The sequence below is a fragment of the Hylaeus anthracinus genome, unplaced genomic scaffold, assembly GCF_026225885.1.
Source record: "Hylaeus anthracinus isolate JK02 unplaced genomic scaffold, UHH_iyHylAnth1.0_haploid 11994, whole genome shotgun sequence".
NCBI lineage: Eukaryota > Metazoa > Arthropoda > Insecta > Hymenoptera > Colletidae > Hylaeus > Hylaeus anthracinus.
In genome coordinates, this window is record NW_026534341.1 from 5315236 (window position 1) to 5334864 (window position 19629).

Sequence of the window (19629 nt, forward strand, 5' to 3'; positions counted from 1 at the left end):
GCGCGGAATAATAATTGATTATTTTATTTGTACAAATAAATATATATGTGTGTTTAATTATTATTATTAAAAATCAGAAGTTACGTTGCAAAGTGTTTCTTTTAATGAATTAAAAAGTTCTTTTTTAAATTGAGCGTTTATTTTACGAGAAGTAAAACGACCATTTATAATAAAAATCAAATATGTAATATTATAATATAATATAAGATAAACATATGTGTTTAATTATTATTATTAAAAATCAGAAGTTACGTTGCGAAGTGTTTCTTTGAATAAATTAAGAAATGCCTTTTTAATAATGAGCGTTTATTTTGCGAGAAGTCAAACGACCATTTATAATAAAAATAATGAAAAATGTATTATAATGATATAATGTAAAATAAATATATGTGTTTAATTATGGAGCCGTGGTCTGGAATGTTTTTCATCTTTCGAAGAAAGAGGTTGAATCTGTTTGGAAATGGTCATAGAGAGGCTGTAAGGTAACTTCTGGTAATTGCCGACGGCCAAGTGTCAAGAAATAGACAATTAAACGCAACTAGGCATTAACCCACTTTCTAAGTAGATGCCTCGCGATTTTGATTACAGTCGTGGAAAGTTAAGAATGATTCTGAAAACTGTCTCGATAAAGAGGGTTAAGGTGGGTTCTGTCCGCTAAACTTACCTTATAATCAAAGTAAATAAACACTTTCCAACACTTGCTGCAATAAAATTTCTTTTCAATCGAATCTCTTTGATATACAATTCTCTAAATCGTAGTCTTAAGCCAGTTTTACATGGTTTTTGCGTACATTTTTAGGAAAAATTTTCTGGTTTAAATGAATGTGTCGTTCCTCGTCCATTTAATATGTACAGTCGTTGTAATAAGTATACGTACAGGAACCATTTATTTTAAATTGGTTGCTAGGGGTGTGCGGAATTCCCGTAAAATGTCCGGGATTCCCGAGAATACACGAGATCCCACAAAAATCCGGGATTCCCGGGAACGTACGGGACATAGAATAATATCTGGGATTTCTAAAAGTGTTGTTATTCTTGAAAATTTCAGCGATCCGAACGTACGGGATTTTGAAATTCTCGGGATTCCATCCCGATCCCGGGAGGAATTCCCGTCCCGACCGGGATCCCGCGCACCCCTATTGGTTGCTGTACGAATACTTCTTACACTGACTGTATCTATGAAAAAAAAAAAAAAAAGAAAGTCAGGTACGAAGTGTCTAAAAGGAAATTTAAAATACACGATCAAACTAACGAACTCGCTGCTGTTAGTGTTATTGAGCTCGTATGAAAAGTATCACGTGAATCGGAAACGAAGTAACCGATAAGGAAGGAGTCGTCCTCCCGAGGAACTGGGTGATTATCGAAACGGAGGTTAGCTCGATCGAGGAAGAGCCTCGCCCTTTTCCTACGTGAGAAACGAGGAGGGCGTGTCTGTGATCTGTGACCGGTCCTCCTAGTCTTCTTTCTTTCCTACCGTTTCTTCATTCGAAGCACGTTTGATCGGTAGACGAATAAACAAAGAAGTGCTTCAAATAAAACCTATATATTTTGTGACGTAGAATCTGTATCTGCAATAAAAAGTAGATGTTCCTAATTTAAATTTAAAGTGACACCGCTCCCCGACCCCCTAGGGCCCAGGGGTTAAATTTTGTTAACACCATCAGATGTCCCTCTTCAGACCGTCAAACTTTTATTCGAGATGTTTTTCGATCCGATGTACATTTCTTAAGTTATCCGTGGTGGTGGATCAAAATGAAACACCCTGTATATATGTACATGTATTATATACGCATAAATATAATAATAATATATATATATATATATATATATATATATTATTATATATATATATATATATATATATGTGTGTATATACATGTGTTATACATATGCATACAAATATAACAATAGCAATATATGTATATATATTATTTCCGTTTAGTTATTCACTCATAAATTTATATTCTCCCATCTGGATTACGTAATTGAGTTAAGTTTTCTTAAAAAAAACTAAAAAACTACTGGACCGAATTAGAACAGAATCTAATCAGCTCTAAGTTAGGTGGATACACGTCGATTGCATCATCGATCATTTCGATCTCGCTATTAGTTTTTTTTAGAAAACGTTAACGAAAAATTTGTTTACATACATACATACATACATACGCACGAACAATTTGTCAAAAGTTTGCTAAAATTACCCCAACGACCCTGAAACATGGAGATCTGCTAAAAAATCGATTTTTCATTTTAGGGGCAAATACGATAACTTCCCTATAAATCGGAAAGGTAAAAAATAAATACGAATAGTAAAACAATATATGGCGCTAACTTATGGGTTAGCGTACGGTCTGAAGAGGGACATCTGATGGTGTTAACAAAATTTAACCCCTAGGCCCTAGGGGTCGGGGAGCGGTGTCACTTTAAATTTAAATTAGAAACATCTACTTTTTATTGCAGATACAGATTCTACGCCACAATTTATCAAAAGTTTACTAAAATTACTCCAACGACCCTGAAACATGGAGATCTGCTAAAAAATCGATTTTTCATTTTAGGGGCGAATACGATAACTTCCCTATAAATCGGAAAGGTAAAAAATAAATTTAAATAGTAAAACAATATATGGCGCTAACTTACGGGATAATCGAACGTATTGTATTCCAATCGGATTCGAAGCTTCTCACTCCGGAATACAGCGCAACAAATGTGATTATCAAAGTAAACCTATTCCGAACTTCGCCAGACCGACTGAAGGGAGGAAAGGGGAGAAGAAGATTGTAAATCGAGTAGAATCCCTGATGTTTCGGGTTTCCGCGAGTATCCTTGGTCGACACGTCGGAAGATCGAGTTCCACATCTCCTGTCCGGATCGCTTCGACCTCCGCAGAGATTCTCACGAAACTCCTTGACAGGGTGTATAAATTTGAGAACACCGATCCAACTTTTGTCTCGTAATTTTTTCTGTTTCCGCTGGTAAACCGTCCCTTTCGAGATGTTCTCGTTCGTAAAGCCGAAGAGACGCGAAATCCTTAGGGTTCGTTGTATGAATATAATTATGCGACGGATTTCTTTCGGAAATTTCCGTGTTTCGCGAACTACTTTGTCAAAAAGAATTTGAAACGTCAATATCTCTCGTTCGTAACTTCACCTGACGAAAATCGAAATGCGAAATTGTCGCGTGCTCGACATCGCAACTACGTACTACGTTGGATGAAGTGATGCTTGGCGAAACTAATCGCAACTGTGATTGTATCAGTTACTACTTTTTTTAATTTGAAAATCGTAAACGAATGATAATTTAATCATTTCATTATAGAAAGTAATGGGTAGTCGAAAAAGTTCGCGACGTTTTGTCGTTAAATGGATTCAACATCGTTTTTATTTTTTCTTCTGATTCTCGGTCACCAACAGGTTTGACGCAGTAAATCAACCAGCAATAATATTCGTGTTAGTTTCATTTCGTTAGAACTCGAAGTATCGATGAAACAATTGTCGAAAGGATAAGGGTGATCCGATTTTCAAATCTCAAAATTAGAAATCAAATCTTCGAAGTCAACCTAAGTTTAGAGATGGATTAGAATAGAATGGGAATAGAATGCTGAGAAAGTAAAAAAGGCCCCGAGTACAAAGGATTAATACTTTCTGTATCCGACTTTTGTTTTGACTAGTACAGTCGGAGAAGAACCACCGAGATCGATTGGATCGTTATCTAGAAATACACGAAATCTCGAAATCTCGAAATACGAAGAAAACAGGAGAATAGCCCGCATAGCGAAAGATCCGTAAAATGCAGCACCTCAAGAGGATCGCGAACATTGCTTCGAAACTGGTAAAAAATAAAGAAGCATCGATTAAGACGTGCACAAAGGATACGAAAGTTCTCTTGAAAGAACTTCGGTTACATCGTTCGCGGTGCAACGGTTCCTAGCGCAGTCCGAATCGACCATCGCGCTAAAAGCGTCAAGTAATCGATAATAAGTTAATGGCCAGGTTTGGTCTGGTGGCTCGGTCGGTTTGCTCACAGCCGAGGTATTCGATCGAGCCGATGACAACTTCCGCCGGTGGGTAACGAGCGGTCGACACGCAATCGCGATCGCGATGCGAGAGACTCGCGAGGATTGGTCCCCGTCGAACGACCGGACACAGCTTCGACCACTTTATTTTTTACTACGTCCAACAGTCTGTACTTACACGAATTTATACACACCTCTTCGCGCACCACCCTTTTCCTCTTTGCGATTCGTCATTTTCTTTTACTTTATCTATCGCGGATGATTACAGGGTGTTTCGACTTCTACTTGTTTCAAGAATCTCGTCGATCCGTATCACCGAAAGCGGTTTAGTCGACAACGGCACCGAGCGCCGGTCGACAGGACGGCCAAGACGGAAAAAGAAGAAAACGGTGGACGAGGAGGAGGACGTTCCGTTATCGTTCTCCTCCGCATAACCGTACTTCCGACAGAGGGCGCGATCCCAGATCGCCTCTCCTTCCAAGGAAGGTCAAACCACCTACCACGCTTCTACCTCCTTCGCTCCTCCTGTACACCTCCTGTCGCGATTCCGTTCCTTTTAAAACCCTAAAAACTCCCTGGCGTTCGTTCCGCTTCTTCCTTCCACTCGATCCTATTCTTTCCTATTACCGGTCTATTCGATCGTCGCAGAGAAGAAAGCATAACGGATTAGAAACAGTAACGTGTAAAATGTCTGGAATCGAGAACGAATCATCCGCTGCTCCTCGATGTCTTTTGGAATTTTATCTATGAATAATCACGTCGTGGATTATTTTACAACGTTGTATGTCTATTCATTAATGCTAAAACGGTAAGCTGAATGTTTTGTCAAGTAAAGATAACGTTTCTCTAACAAGTTGTATCGCTATTGTGAGTGATCGTTGTTAATAATAATCGACGATCGTGGCTGTTACGCTGTAAACGATTGTAGTTCTTTGACCCTTTGACTGCGGAGGGCGTATCCGTATAACGCGCCCTCGAGAAATAAGCTCCGAGAAATGTTTGTATTCGTTGAATCGATTGACAAAAAATATCGGCTTATAGGGGATGATGAGAAGAGACTTTTTTTATATGTATAGTTTATTCATAGGATGGTTAGTATAGGAAATAAAAATTGAAAGGTTAAAAGATCGTTGGAAGAATCGAATTTCAGGAAAAAGGTCTTCTAAGATTTTGAAATCTTAGAAACTGAAACTAAATCTCTGAAACTAAACGTCCGATTGAACAAACTGTAAATATATCAAAGTTTCGTCTCATCATCCTCTATGAGGTAATATCTTTTAATGTATCGACAAATATGTAATTGTCAACTAACCATGCTTTCATTTTCACTATTTCAAATGTAATCGAATTCATAGAAAAATGGTCCTCTACGTTCTTAATTTCTATTTTAGAGACTAAACGTCTTACGAATAAACTGTAATTATAAAAAAGTTCCGTTTTAACATTTCCTATAAAGTAATATTTTTTTTTTTAAAAAGTCAAACCTCTACGTCAATATCCGTTATGGAGACTGTATGAAGTCTGAAAAGTTCTGTATTTTTCCGTCAGCTAAAGGTATGTAACCCCTTAATCAAGCGTACCCTCTCTTAGAGGCGCCATCCAAGTGAACAACGCCTCCTATAGGGAGACCTCTATATCGAACTCGTAGCATTTGAAATAATTTGAAGTCTTATCGTTCGTTACACGTGCGAGTAAATAAATTAAGTTAAATTTTGTATTCAGCAACGAAGTTAGATTTTCTGGAAACGACTTAGGCATGGGAAACGGGAAGGCTTGAATGCCTCGATGGTCCGGTGTCAGTGCGTAACGGCTCCTTGTTACTTTTTTGGCTTCCGAGACAAACGAGGGTCGCCGAAGACCCGGAAGTTCGTTCGACTCGGCGCATCGGCTCCTCGTCTGCCATCGTATTACGAGCCTTTTAAGTCCTCAGAAACTTACCAGCCTTTATCCGAAACTGTACGAGAGAGAACGATTCGGTCGGATAATACCCTCTTTAGACAAACTGAGAAGAGCTCATCGATTAACCACTCTTCATCCCTAGCTTGATGAAAACAGACGTATCTTCTGCGCTGTTATACGCAGAAAGGATCGGAGCAACCCTTAATCTTTTCAGCGCCGACCCAACTAGTTGAACTTGAACGAGAAACGTTTAACCTAATTGCTGTAGTTTCGTGATGATTGAAATAACAAACCCGGTCAAAACTTATTAGGAAAATTGAATAAGACAGACGAATACTACACTACAGCTAACAAAGCTAAACGAAGCTAAGCCAAACGGAAGAAAATTGTGCGAAATTCACCGGAATATTTCTAAATAATTAAACGACAAGCACATCATCGGTTGTTATCGAGCACGGAAATATCCTTACGTTCCAAAGTCACCTTCCTTTAAAGAAACAGAGCAGAAGCAAACCGATGGCGTATGGTTGATCATTGATTCGAGTTTAGAATCAATCTTAATTTAACCAAGAACCAATAATAATCCGTAAATCTGTCGAAAATTGAGAAAAACTAAACAGAACGCAACAAACCTGGTCAAAACTTATTAGGAAAATTGAATAAAACAGACGAATACTACACTACAGCTAACAAAGCTAAACGAAGCTAAGCCAAACGGAAGAAAATTGTACAAAATTCACCGGAATATTTCTAAATAATTAAACGACAAGCATATCATCGGTTGTTATCGAGCACGGACATATCCTTACGTTCCAAAGTCACCTTTCTTTAAAGAAACGGAGCAGAAGCAAACCGATGGCGTACGGTTGATCATTGATTCGAGTTTAGAATCAATCTCTCATTAATTTATTTCCCGACCGTCATCGTCTTTTCCTTCAGCGTCTCTCTCGAACTCCCTCGTCCATTTCACAACAGTTATTCGCGGATATAACGTCGCTACTCTTCTTTTAGCCCGGCCCGAGTTCGCGCAAATATGCATTTCTTCGTCGTGTTTGTCTCAACGAGGAAACTCGAACACCTTCAAACGTCCGACATCGCGTGACGTTATCTCGAGTCGTGAACGATTGCGTCACCACTCGTACTTCCTGCCCGTTGAATTCGATGAACCGGAATAGACTAGAAACTGCGAAGAAATAAATTCGTCGTCGCGAATGTAAACGTGGACAGTGATCGGTTCGTATTGCAAAGTAACTCGAGAGGTTGTACGTACAGTTGGTGAAGAAAGTATTACCGTGCGCAGTTCTTTAAATGTATCTGCTTGCAAAGAGAACTGTAATGTACATATCTGAGTGCTTTTTTCTTAATTCAGTAGCCGTCGTTATCTTTTTTATTAGGGCGCGAGGTCATTTCATCGATTGTAATACTAATCCGTACATAATTTTTGCATTTTAATAATTTGCGTAGTCCCATTCATTACTTTCTTTTATAAATCTCCTTAATTTATTAATTAATTAATTATGGGCTTCTACAGTTACAAGCCATCGTTTAGTTCGTATTATTATCAACTACTCCATACGTTACATTTGGATCACACTTCGATTCGACGCAAATCTCTTTGGACCGGCTGGCCTCCAAGCTGGCTCATTCTTTAACACGTTCGTCGCCATGTACGCGTGACAGAGCTTTTTACTAAAGAATTTTAAAAAATTTATGAATACGACGAGGCTAGAAAAATAAGTACCACGACAAATGCTAGATTATGCAGTTTGCGATTGTCTCGAAAGAAAATTTTAACTACGTACAGATTTTCTATAATGTTAATTAAAAAATTGCATAAAACACATTTTCGCTTAACCTTTAATATATATGTATTATTAAATACAAAATCGTTTGTTATTTTACCGTTAATACTCTCTCTTTTTTGAATTACCAAAGAGGCCCTTCTTTTCTGACGTTTACACTATAATATATGTGCTATAATGTTAATAAAAAAAATGGCATAAAATACATTTTCCCTTAACCTTTAAGATACGTATTATTAAATACAAAATCGTTTATTATCTTACCATTAATAGTTTTTCTTTTTTTAATTACCAAAGAAGCCCTTCCTTTTAGACGTTAACGCTATAATATATGTGCTATAATGTCAATAAAAAAAATGGCATAACCTTTAACCTTTAAAATATGTATTATTATTATTATTAGGTTGTCCCAAAAGTTTCTTTCCATTTCCATTAATAAGTAATACGTACACAATATTTGTTGTCCAATGTTACATTATTGAATTGAGTACGATTCCTTTTTGCTCCATTACTGTTACAACGTTAACATCTAAGAAATTAAGTTGTCTATTTATATAAACACTGCTAGAGAACATAACTGAGTGCAAGTAACGGAAGAAACTTTTGGACAACCTAATAAATACAAAATCGTTTATTATTTTACCATCAATACTCTGTCTTTCCTTAATTACCAAGGAATCTCCTCTTTTTAAACGTTTGCACCAAAATATATCCTTAAGGTGGGGTAGATATGTTGTTGTTTAGGTAGGTTATATAAGAGCCATTATTTTGTTGTTTTTCAGTGATATGTTTGTGAGTACGCTACAGCAATGTACTGTTTCTTTAGAGGAAATCGCTTCTGAAAAACTGGTCGCAGAGATAGTATTTGGACCCACTGTAAAAACAAAATGGATCTAAAGTACCTGTTACATCGGAAGCCACTCGAAGGCGTCGTTCAAGACACGCCAGTGTGGGAAGCTGCGTCGGCGTTTGCCTCGCGTCGCGTCATGCCGCGTTACTCTGCACCGTTCTGCCTCGCATTACGTCGACAATTGATCCTAACGCGCTAGACGCCGAGCCAATTAAGAGACCTCTTGTCCGATTACGTCATCTACCAGCGATACCCACCGTCCTTGTGCTTTCTACTGTAGACCGAGGAACATTTCTTTCCTGAGCCTGACTCGCTCCGAAACTCGCCCAAGTATGTACAGTCTCTGATCGCGACCACGGAAACAGTGCGAACGTTACCCATTCAACCCTTTCCGAACAAAAAATTCAACTAGCGTCAGCAAAAGTAAAACTGAAAAAACCCTGGCAAAACTGAGAAAAACTAAACAGAACTGAAGAAAGAGCAGAACCGAATGAACCTTGACAAAAGTGTGCGGATCTGATAAACACGCAAAACGATTTAATGAACAAATTATTGTATACGAAGATATCACGGTTCAATAATAATATAATAAAAACGTTGATGAGCAGAGATGGGCAAAATCCTAGGCTTCGAATGAATCTGAAGTTTGCCGATGTGTTTGTCTCGTTTCCTTCTTTGGAAAATGTTCAAAAGACGAAACGAGATAAACATATCGACACACTTCAGATTTATTCGAAGCCTAGGGTTTTGCCCATCACTGTTGGTAAGTATGTATGTCTGACCATCACGGCTTAACCACTGAAGTTACCAACCTTACATTCACACCATGAATACTGTATAAGGAGTCCAAACTATGTAGCGTAGAAATGTTATCAAAATCCCGAGCTTGAAGTTACGAATATTTCTACCACTCGGGGCGCAAGTGAGCACAGACTACGATATACATTTGTATACAATTTTTCTACAGATAATCTCCAAATTGGCCTGCACTTGACCGGCGGTCCATTTGTTATTGCAAAATACATATGAATTTTTTGAGGCCTATATTTTTTTGCGTACCTATGGATAATATACATATATGACATATACACATATGAAATATACAGGGTGTCTACGTATTAATTCGGACATACACAGGCTGTCAATTCTACAACAAATTTCCAACAAAAAATTGCTCTTAGACATTTTCTTTGTGTCGCCTTATTCTCGAGAATTTTCACTTTTAATATTTTTTCTGTCTTTTCCACTAAATTACAGTGCAAATCTAAAACTAAGTATACCTATCGAGGGAGGGTTAAATTTCTCATCTCCATGATGGAAAACCAAAATTTATTACGTAGATTTAACAAGTGAAAAATTAGGTCAAACTTTACATCGTGAAGAATTTTAAAAAATTTCATTTTTTTTGTATTCGTTATCCGGTTTCAAAGACATAGTTTTTTGGCGGGCACTCTTCGGGAGAAACTTCGTCGAAGTCTCAGCTTTTGAACGGTATTGTCAAAAAGAATTGTCCGGTGGTATTTTAGGAAGAAAATAACATATATATGTATATACAGGGTGTCCCGAAAATGTTGGAAATCCTTGAAAAGGGTGGTTTAGGGGGTGATTTGAAACAACTTTTTCCTTAGCGAAATTGTTGACCGAGGGTTCGTTGAGGAGATATTAACGGAAAACACTGACCAATCAGAGCGCGCGTATACTGTTGAAGCGGCCGCGATAGCGATGGCTACGCGCTAGGTAGTCGCTCTCGTACGCGAACAAGTGACTCGACGTGCATCGAAGGATATTGACGCGGCCGCTCAGCGCGTAGCCTTCGCTACCGCGGCCGCTCCAACGGTATCCGCGCGCTCTGATTGGTCGGGTTTTTTTTATTAATATCTACTTAACAAAGCCCTATCCGACATTTTTGCAAAGGAAAAAGTTGTTTCAAATCACCTCCCGAACCACCCCTTTCAAGGACCTCCAACATTTTTGGGACACCCTGTATATATGATAATACACACACATATGACATATATATATCGTAGCTGTGCGCACTAGCGCCGCGAGTGGACGAAATATTCATAACTTAAAGCCCGGGATTTTGATAACAGTTTTCTAGTAACTTTCGTATGGAGTTGGATCTCCTTATACAGTCTTCATGATTTACACCATATGTTTGTGCGATGCTCTGGATTGTTTTTGTTTGCGTTAGACCCCCCTAGGTGGCGCTGGATTTGGACGAAGATCGTAGATTGGAACTGTATCAACTCTTGTACATCTGTGTACATCTTTAACGAAGATTCGTTGATCTTTCATTGAAACAACACACGGGCAAAAATAAAGAAAGGGAGAATTCCATCGACGTTCCTTCCAGGTAGCCGTGACCTCCTCCTTCTCCTTTCTCATCGTTGGTATCAGGCTACGTTATTTTCGTGCTGACTCCGTCGCCTCGACGAGGCAACCTTTCAAATTCAATTTTCATCCGATTGCCCCAACTTAACCGAACGGGAACGTCCATAACGTGGTTGAAAAACGATCATCGACAACTACGGCCGAAACTTTCATCCGGATTTTTGTATTATCTGGTTAATTGGAATATTTATATATCCGAGTAACTCAACAAAATATCCGATATAAAATAAATAGAATTTCGTCTCTAGCTTTGTCTATACACATAAATAAGGATTGTCAGTCCCCCCCCCCCCCCTCCACTTTCTTCACACTACAAGCGTATGTCTAGTAGGGTGGTCGTTATTCGAATACTTCTTTAAATCCATGTTATGCACCTTCTATAGTAAGTACCTTCCAAATACATGCAAAGAAATATCTGCAAAATTTGACCTCTTAATTTTAACATTAACACCTTGCCCATACCTTCGAAAATTTTCAATGGAAAATACATGTAATTTTTGTCAATCGGTTATTTTTTAGTTTATAATTCCGGTAGATATTAGTGAAATGATTATGTATATTCGAATATTCAGACTTTCATGGAAGAAATTCGAATATTCGAAGCTCGGATTACGAATACTTGGAGATGTCGTTATCCGGATATCCGGATATTCGAGTGGCTCCTACCCCTATCGGCGACGACTGCAGCGACCGTCGTGGAACCACTGCCACGCACCTATGCATCACGAATTTTTCTTCCAAGAAAAGAGCACGGTGGCAAGGCGGAGAAAGAGAAATACATAATCGTAGACGAAAATAAAGAAGGCGAGTCAAGGGAATTCCAACGAGTTCCTTCCTGGTAGCCCCCAGCTTCCCCTCGGCCTCAGTTTCTTCCTCTAACAAAAGGAGGCCTTCGGAAGGGGAAGGGGAGCTGGCCTCGTGGGCGACTCTCGCGTTCCTAAACTGCATTCCAACCTGCGTTGCCACGTCTCGTCGTAAGCACGCGGAATACACGCACAAACGTACACGCGTGACCGGCCACGCACACGCGCGAACCAACGTGCGTAAAGGCTCGCGCAACAAGGAACAATCCCACGGGTGGGGGCGCATCCAGAAAATCAACTCTTCGTAAACACATATTCTGGTAAACACCTTCCACGCATCTTTCTTCTTTCTTCGTTAGATTCTTTTCTTTCCATCACTTATACGGAACTTGACGCCATTCCTTTCTCCGCGTCCGAGTTACTCTAATCGTGAGCCGACGGGAGCCGCACGATTCGTTCACGTTGTCAGCTATCAACGTTCGACCCTTTAATCTGCTGGTTTGTTTCGCGTTTGCCTCTGCTGGCATGTTAGACACACACACACACATGGCAACGTACATTTTGGTTTGAACGACGCGCGAGGAGGTTGGAAAACGCTTTGGGTCTTTTTAACCCTTTGCACTCGAGAGGTGACTCTCAGTAGTACGTTCTAGGTTTCCTTTAGGTTTAATTTCTTTGGAACTTGAAGTGCCAATAAAATGATTATCGTTGAGGCAAAGGTGACCTGATTTTCAAATCTCATTTTCGAAGCTTCTTAGCGTTCGTGACACTAGAATGTTAAGAAAGCATCTCGAGTTGCTGATAGATACCAGAAAAAAAAAGCCTCGAGTGCAAAGGGTTCACTTAAGGCTTACGACACTTTTCTAACTCTCTCGGTAGCTTTCAGAAGGAGGTAGATTGAAGAATCACCGAGTCAGTGTGAAATTGGATCTCAACATTTTATTTACTGTGTCGATGCTTGTGTATTTACAATGTGTTCAGTGTTTGGAAACAGACTTGGCTTTCAATGTAGCCAGTAACAGTATTGTTGGGATTCTGGTGAGGAACGTGGAGACCGATTTGTACCCTTACAAATATATTTCGGACGTTTCAAAAATATAACTCTGGATACTTGCGGAAAGAAAATATCAGACTGACGCGCAGAAGGATCGAAAACAAAAGTGCTCTGTTCTGAACATTTCTGAATCTTATAACCTAGACCTGTTGAGTTGAGAGGGGTTAACTATGACCCTTGGTACTGGATGACCAACTCGTCTAGGATGAGTCTAGGAAGTTTTCTTAAGGGAACCCTTTCGACGCCATTCTTCGTGACGCAATACGGCGAGCAACACGTACGAAACAATATTTCACCTTGCCTCAGAATTTCGCTCTGCCCCGGTTTCCCTTGCGTGCCTCTGAATCCTTGCCGTGTATTTTTCAGTTCATCCCTCAAATTGTGACCCGTTTTTCTCTTTTTCACCTCGCTCCCGACATCCGGAGAATCGACGAGCTTGAGGTTAAAGGGGGACGATAAGCTGGTAAAAAATGGAAAACCTGTTCCTCTTCCTGTCTTGAGATGAGACGGTGGTCATTACATGCTTGGGCGCACACGAAGGTCTCGAATATAGGTACCTGCCACTGGCCGTGAGTATCACGAGAGGCTATTCGAGGGATATGAGAAAAGTCTCGAGTCGACCGGAAGCATTCCGATAGGCCGCCTTATATGTACCGGGAAAGATGAGCGCGCGTGTACCTTCTTAAAACAAAAACCGTAAAAGATTCGACAGTGAAAAAGTCTCGAACGCTTCATGCCTTGGCGAAAATGCAGCATCTTTATCCTGAGCTTTTTATAAAAACGGCTGGCCAGATACCCCTAATGTTTTGCACTTTTTTTATGCCCATCAGCCCCCATCATTTGAGTCCGGTGTCGTTCAAAAACCGCTCGTCCGGATCGCGACCTTCCCTTGTCAGTGATTCCCCAACCTATTGAAACCTACTGAAACCTACTGAGAGAGTTGGAAAAGTGTCGGTAAACTTGTTGGATGACCAATCTATTGACGAACTATAGATAAAGATATCGGAATCAAAGTGTCAACACAAAAAACTAGTGTTTTGAAAAGGTCTCATAAAAAATGAGGTGTTCCGTTAAAAAAAATCATGTTGACCTTGACGTGACTTTGACCGCTCCTTTGAAGGTCAAACGGACACGAACGTTCAATAGAATTTTTGGAAATCCTAAAACATTTCTCTAAACCATTTCTCTCACAAATGTTCCATTTTGGAAATATTTAACTGTTTCCATACATCTGGAGCACCTTGTATGTATACATGTGTATACAGGGTGTCCCAAAAGTCGGGGAGGAGCCGGAAATGGGGGGTAGCTGAGACGATTCTGAACAACAATTTCCTTTGCAAAAATGTCGGATGGGGCTTCGTTAAGGAGATATTAAGAGAAAACCCTGACCAATCAGAGCGCGCGTAGACCGTTCGAGCGGCCGCGGTAGCGAAGGCTACGCGCTAGGCGGCAGCGTCAATGTCCTTCGATGCACGTCGAGTCACTTGTTCGCGTACGAGAGCGGCTACCTAGCGCGTAGCCTTCGCTACCGCATCCGCTCCAACGGTCTACGCGCGCTCTGATTGGTCGGAGTTTTCTCTTAATATCTCCTTAACGAATCCTCGGACAACAATTTCGCTAAGGAAAAAGTTGTTTCAAATCACCCCCTGAACCACCCTTTTCAAGGATCTCCAACATTTTTGGGACACCCTGTATACATGCGTTATACATATGCATACAAATATAACAATAGTAATATATGTCTATATATTATTTCCGTTTAGTTATTCACTCATAAATTTCTTTAAAAAACTAAAAAACTACTGGACCGAATTAGAACAAAATCTAATCAGCTCTAAGTTAGGTGGATACACGTCGATTGCATCATCGATCATTTTGAAAAATTTGTTCACATACGTACATACATACATACATACGCGCACACGAATAATTTGTTAAAAATAGGCTAAAATTACTCCGACGACCTTGAAACATGGTGATCTGCTAAAAAATCGATTTTTCATTTTAGGGGGAAATACAATAACTTCCCTATAAATCGGGAAGTCAATTGGAACGTAATAATTAATAACTTCACGTCTGCCATCTTGAGTTTACGAAACGAGAAATATTTTTTAACGATTTCCGCTCTTCCCTAACGTTTATTGCGTACAATTTATTTGGAGTAATGGACAGGCTGCTAGAAAAATATAAGAAAGAGATAAAAGATTGAAAATGAGAAGGAAGAGCTTGGTATACACGATTCGAAGCAAAGGAGCCGCTGTCCGTTCAGTAGGTACACCTGCATCGGAGACGAAGCAGTGTTGATAATCCGCCTTATCCTAAAACAGGATCGGCCGTGAGATTCCGTGGGCGTGTCGGGACATCTTAAACCTGGCCAACAACCGCATCTTCCTTACATTTCACCACACTCATTGTCAGCTTTCCTCCCCTCGATTCTCTCGCCGAATCTCCGTTCTTCCTCTTTCCCTCGCTTTATTTTCTTTTCGCCGTCCTCATCCTATCCGAAAAAAGGAAATAGGTTCAACGCGTATGGGTGTGCCGTTCAATCGTAGACATGGATGAATCGTCCTCGAATCAAAGTAAATAAATAATCGAAAAAATAATTTATTACAAATCTTGACAAAAATGTGATTAGCAGATTTGTAAGCGTCTAATGATACTGATTATTTTTAGAATGGGAATTAAGATTTAGCGTTAAACCAAAATAATAAAATAATGTAAACGCTAAGATTGCAAAAAAAATTCAGATTTATTATAAATATCGGCAAAAAGAGTGATTACGAATCGTATAAATCTCTATAAATATTATATTAGATTGTCACGAAAGTTTCTTTCGCGAGTTGCGCTCAATTATTTGATGTGGTCGTGTTTATATAAATAGACGATCTAATTTCATACATATTCATGTTGTAACAGTAACGGAGCAAAATGAATCGTGCACAATTCAGTGATGTAACATAAAGCATAAACTATTGTGCATGTATTACTTATTAATAAAGCAAAAGAAACTTTTGCGACAAGCTAATATTTTGTAGAATAGGAATTAAGATTTAGTGATACGCCAAAATAAAATATTACTAGTTTAGTGTATTCGTAATTTTTTCTTTTATACTTTCTTTTTGTACTTTGCTATATCTTGATTTTTATGTACATAAATGTCAACAGTTTAACTGTAATACTCAAAGAATGCGATAGTTGTTGGATAAATGTTCAAAAGGCGAAACCGACAGCCGCTATGAAAGGGTTAAGAACGCAGAATTATGGGGTACGGTTCACCCATCCCTCGATAGAAGTAGTAGTATACTTACCAGAAGAGTCGCTGCGCAGTTCTATTGTTATTCGAAACGCCACCTGTTGGACATCGGTACATCTTTATCTATTTCTCTATTTGTTTTGTCTTTTCTTTTCTTTCTTATAGTACAAAAAAAACATGTTCTTTTAATTTCCTAAAAATTTGAAGAAATGGAGCTGCATCCTTACCAACGCACACCTCTCATTACCTGCTGAAACTAGAATATTTTCGATGTATGCAAAATTCGAATTTTGCCAGCCAAGAAAATCGTAATTTTTCATCAGTAATTAAAAATTATTCTACTTCAGTCGATAACCATATCCACATAGACTAAGAATATCTTTGGCCTTTTTTTTTTTTTTTTTTAAGTTGAAATAACTGCAATTGTTTACATCGTAACACCCATGATCAGCAATTTTTTTAACGATTCCACACAATCGCACTATAACTCGATAGCAAACTATTATTTTCACTTGAACAAAATTTAGCTCACTGTTTCAGTATCGATCGATAGACACGCAGGATTTTAAAACAATTCATAGCGTAGTTATTTGTTTAAAAGATTCCAAATATCGCCACATTTTTCGGCCGCTAGACTAGCACGGCATCTTGACAATGTTAAAAAAAGTGATCGATATTACACGGGAACAACTGATACGTTATCAGTTGCTTCGTGGGATAGGTTTTACTGACAATGAAATTCATGTTTGCTGTGTTTTGCAGACGAGAAGATCGTCGACGGTGGCCGTATACGCATGCTTAGGTGCGTCTTGGCCGTTTATTTTGAATTTGTCGCGAGTTCGATGACCACCGACGGCAAACGACAACCGCAAAGAAAGGCTGTACCCGCATAAGCATTCCTACGTACATATACGTGTTTCACAACGCATAAATGCACGACGTGCATTCGTAAGCTTTGTTTGTTGATCTCTCCTATTTCGATATTTCTTTCTGTCGTTTTAACTTTTCGCCGTATGCAAATACGTCCAATCATTTTCCTTTCTCACAGTGAATGCTAGCACACCCATCCCTCGATACGCACCATTGTTTCTCAACTTGGAAAAATATTGCCTTTTTCGAAATGGAAAAGGGACGGACGGTCACTTTGCGCAGACAAATCATAAAAACATTGTTTAATACATTTCAGCCATTGCTGATGGACATCAAAGGTTTAATTAAGGCGTTTTCGGTTTACCTCGCAACACGTCATCCATTCGACATAGCAAGGAAACATTCGGCGTTACGTTAGACAAACTATCCATCTAATAAAGATTAAAACCCGAGTTGATTCCAACGTTTTGTCCAGCAGGAAAAAGAATTTCAATTCCTTTCATTCGTGACTGGAACTGCAAAGGCGTGATTCACTATGTCTTTTCAATCAAGAAGCGAGCCAGAGATTTTATCTCTGAAACTTCCGTTCTTTGCAAAATCAGGAAATCTCGGTCTTTTTTTTCAAAAAAGATCAGCCGTGTCTCACGCATCTATGAATGAAGACCCATTTGCATACGGTTTCGTATGGAAATTAACCCGTGGGGCGCGTAAAACCTGTTCCGAACGGTACGCTAAAACCGATCCTTAACTTCAACGACAAACTATCACTGACAGTTTCATTTCGGTGCGAAATTACATGTAATTCCGTTTCGAAAAATATTTTGATCGCCTCTACGGCTACGCGCTAGGCGGCTGCGCTCATACGCTACCTCGGGCGCTCCACCAGCGTACTCGCGCTCTGATCGGTCGGAGTTTTCTATGAAAAAAATGCGAAGACTGGGAAAAGAAAGTTTCTTTAAGAAACCGAACAGTTGTTTACAGCTTAGCGAAAAATGCGAATAATTATGATAGGGGAAAAAAAGTAGCGAATGTACTCCCCTACGACTTCTGCTCGCGATAAACCTGCCATTTTAGGTGCTGCACGTAACGCGTGTCTTACATCATGGGACATTGCTCGCAAAGCTGCCGTTGTAACTAATCCTAGCGAAACATAAGGAGGATCGTGTCGGCTTTGCAAAGCGACGTACATATACAGCGTTGAAAGAAGAACTGGCGATGAATTATATTCAACGATGAAAAACGTTTCAATCTGGATGGTCCAGATGTTTCTGACCACTATTACCACCAGGTAGGAAAGGAAGAATTGTCAAAGATGCGGCATCGAATGGGCGGTGGTACAACAATGATTTGGACGGGCATAGGATGTAATGGTAAGACTGGTGTCGTTTTTGTTGGTAGAGGAACGAATGCCATTACTTATCGTAATTTAATACGACAACAAAGTAACAAGTATCCGATATACAGGATGTCCCAAAAATGTTGTAACACATTGATAGAGATGGTTCGGGAGGTGATTTGAAACAACTTTTTCCTTAGCGAAAATGTTATCCGAGGCTTCGTTGAGGAGATATTAACGGAAAAGACTGACCAATCAGAGCACGAGTATCCCGGCGGAACGCCCGCGGTAGGCGTAGGCTACGCGCTAGGCGACCGCCCTCCACCAGCGTACTCGCGCTCTGATTGGTCCGGAGTTTTCAGTTAATATCTCCTTAACGAAGCCTCGGATAATATTTTCACAAAGGAAAAAGTTGTTTCAAATCACCTCCCGAACCACCCCTCTCAACGACTTCCAATATTTTTAGGACACCCTGTATACTGGTGGTAGTAATTTTATTTGTCAGCGCGATAACACTGCAGTTCATATCGCTAAAACTGTAAAAGATTATATATCATCCGAATAAAGGAAAGATGCTAAAAAATGGCAATTTCTGGACCGGGTTGGAAACGAAAAATTCATGCACGACAAGGACATCCATATAGCAAACAACTTCTTTATATTAGATAAACTGGAAAGTCATGTCGTTTCTTTTATATTAAATTCAAACAAATTTGTAATAAATTTCTATTTTTAATCAATTATGTAATCGCTCTCGTTATCAACAGCGTTTCGAGTGGACTGCGGACATTTATTAGCGTGCAATATTTTGAAAGGCAAATCGGTAAATGAATGAGCTAATGATCGTTAAACAAGTATTTAAAATTACAAAAACGACATTACTATCCCATTCCACCTAATAAGAAAAAATTACAAGGAATAAATGATCTATCTATTTATCTCTCTAGTCAATAGATCGCGATGTTTTTATAGAAATTTCGTCCTCTATATTTCGATTTACATTTTCACGGGATTTAGATGGAAAACGCGAAGAAAACAGTTGCTCCCTTTCAAATTTTCGCAAGTTTATTCTGCGTAATCGCTGGCAAACTTCACTAGGCACCCGATGTCCCGTCAAAGAGGAGATTCGAGTGCAAGGGTTGAAGTTGCTGTGCGCGAAACGGCAAGAGGACTGGAGCGCCTTCGAAAACATCTTACGAAGCTGGCGAGGATTTTCCCACGACTCCTCCTACGGTCCGCACAGAATCTTTTCGAGGTCCTTCCTCGCCTTTTAGTCCCTCACCTCAGCCCCGACGCCGACGGTTCTCTTTCTCGCGCACGAATCGCATTGACCGACTCTTCTTCTTGGGACGC

General features: G+C 39.5%; 1 protein-coding gene and 1 long non-coding RNA gene across 3 annotated transcripts in view; one reads left to right on the forward strand and one right to left on the reverse strand.

The window, feature by feature from the left end:
- Nucleotides 1–7166: 7166 nt before the first annotated feature.
- The window catches only part of LOC128888367 (pro-resilin-like), a 35170-nt gene continuing 22707 nt past the window's right edge, over nucleotides 7167–19629 (forward strand). Inside the window, exon 1 of one of the 2 annotated variants that reach the window (XM_054145153.1) lies at nucleotides 7167–7224. The gene's annotated coding sequence lies outside the window, so the exon portion shown is untranslated. Of the gene's footprint in view, nucleotides 7225–8772; nucleotides 8897–19629 lie in introns of those variants that run through there. The other variant, XM_054145154.1, reaches the window with a different exon arrangement.
- Nucleotides 14798–17939, reverse strand: LOC128888370 (uncharacterized). The gene is made up of 3 exons (XR_008460239.1): nucleotides 16126–17939; nucleotides 15214–15314; nucleotides 14798–15135 (listed from the first exon to the last, which is right to left on the reverse strand). It is a non-coding gene; the product is annotated as an uncharacterized LOC128888370 (long non-coding RNA).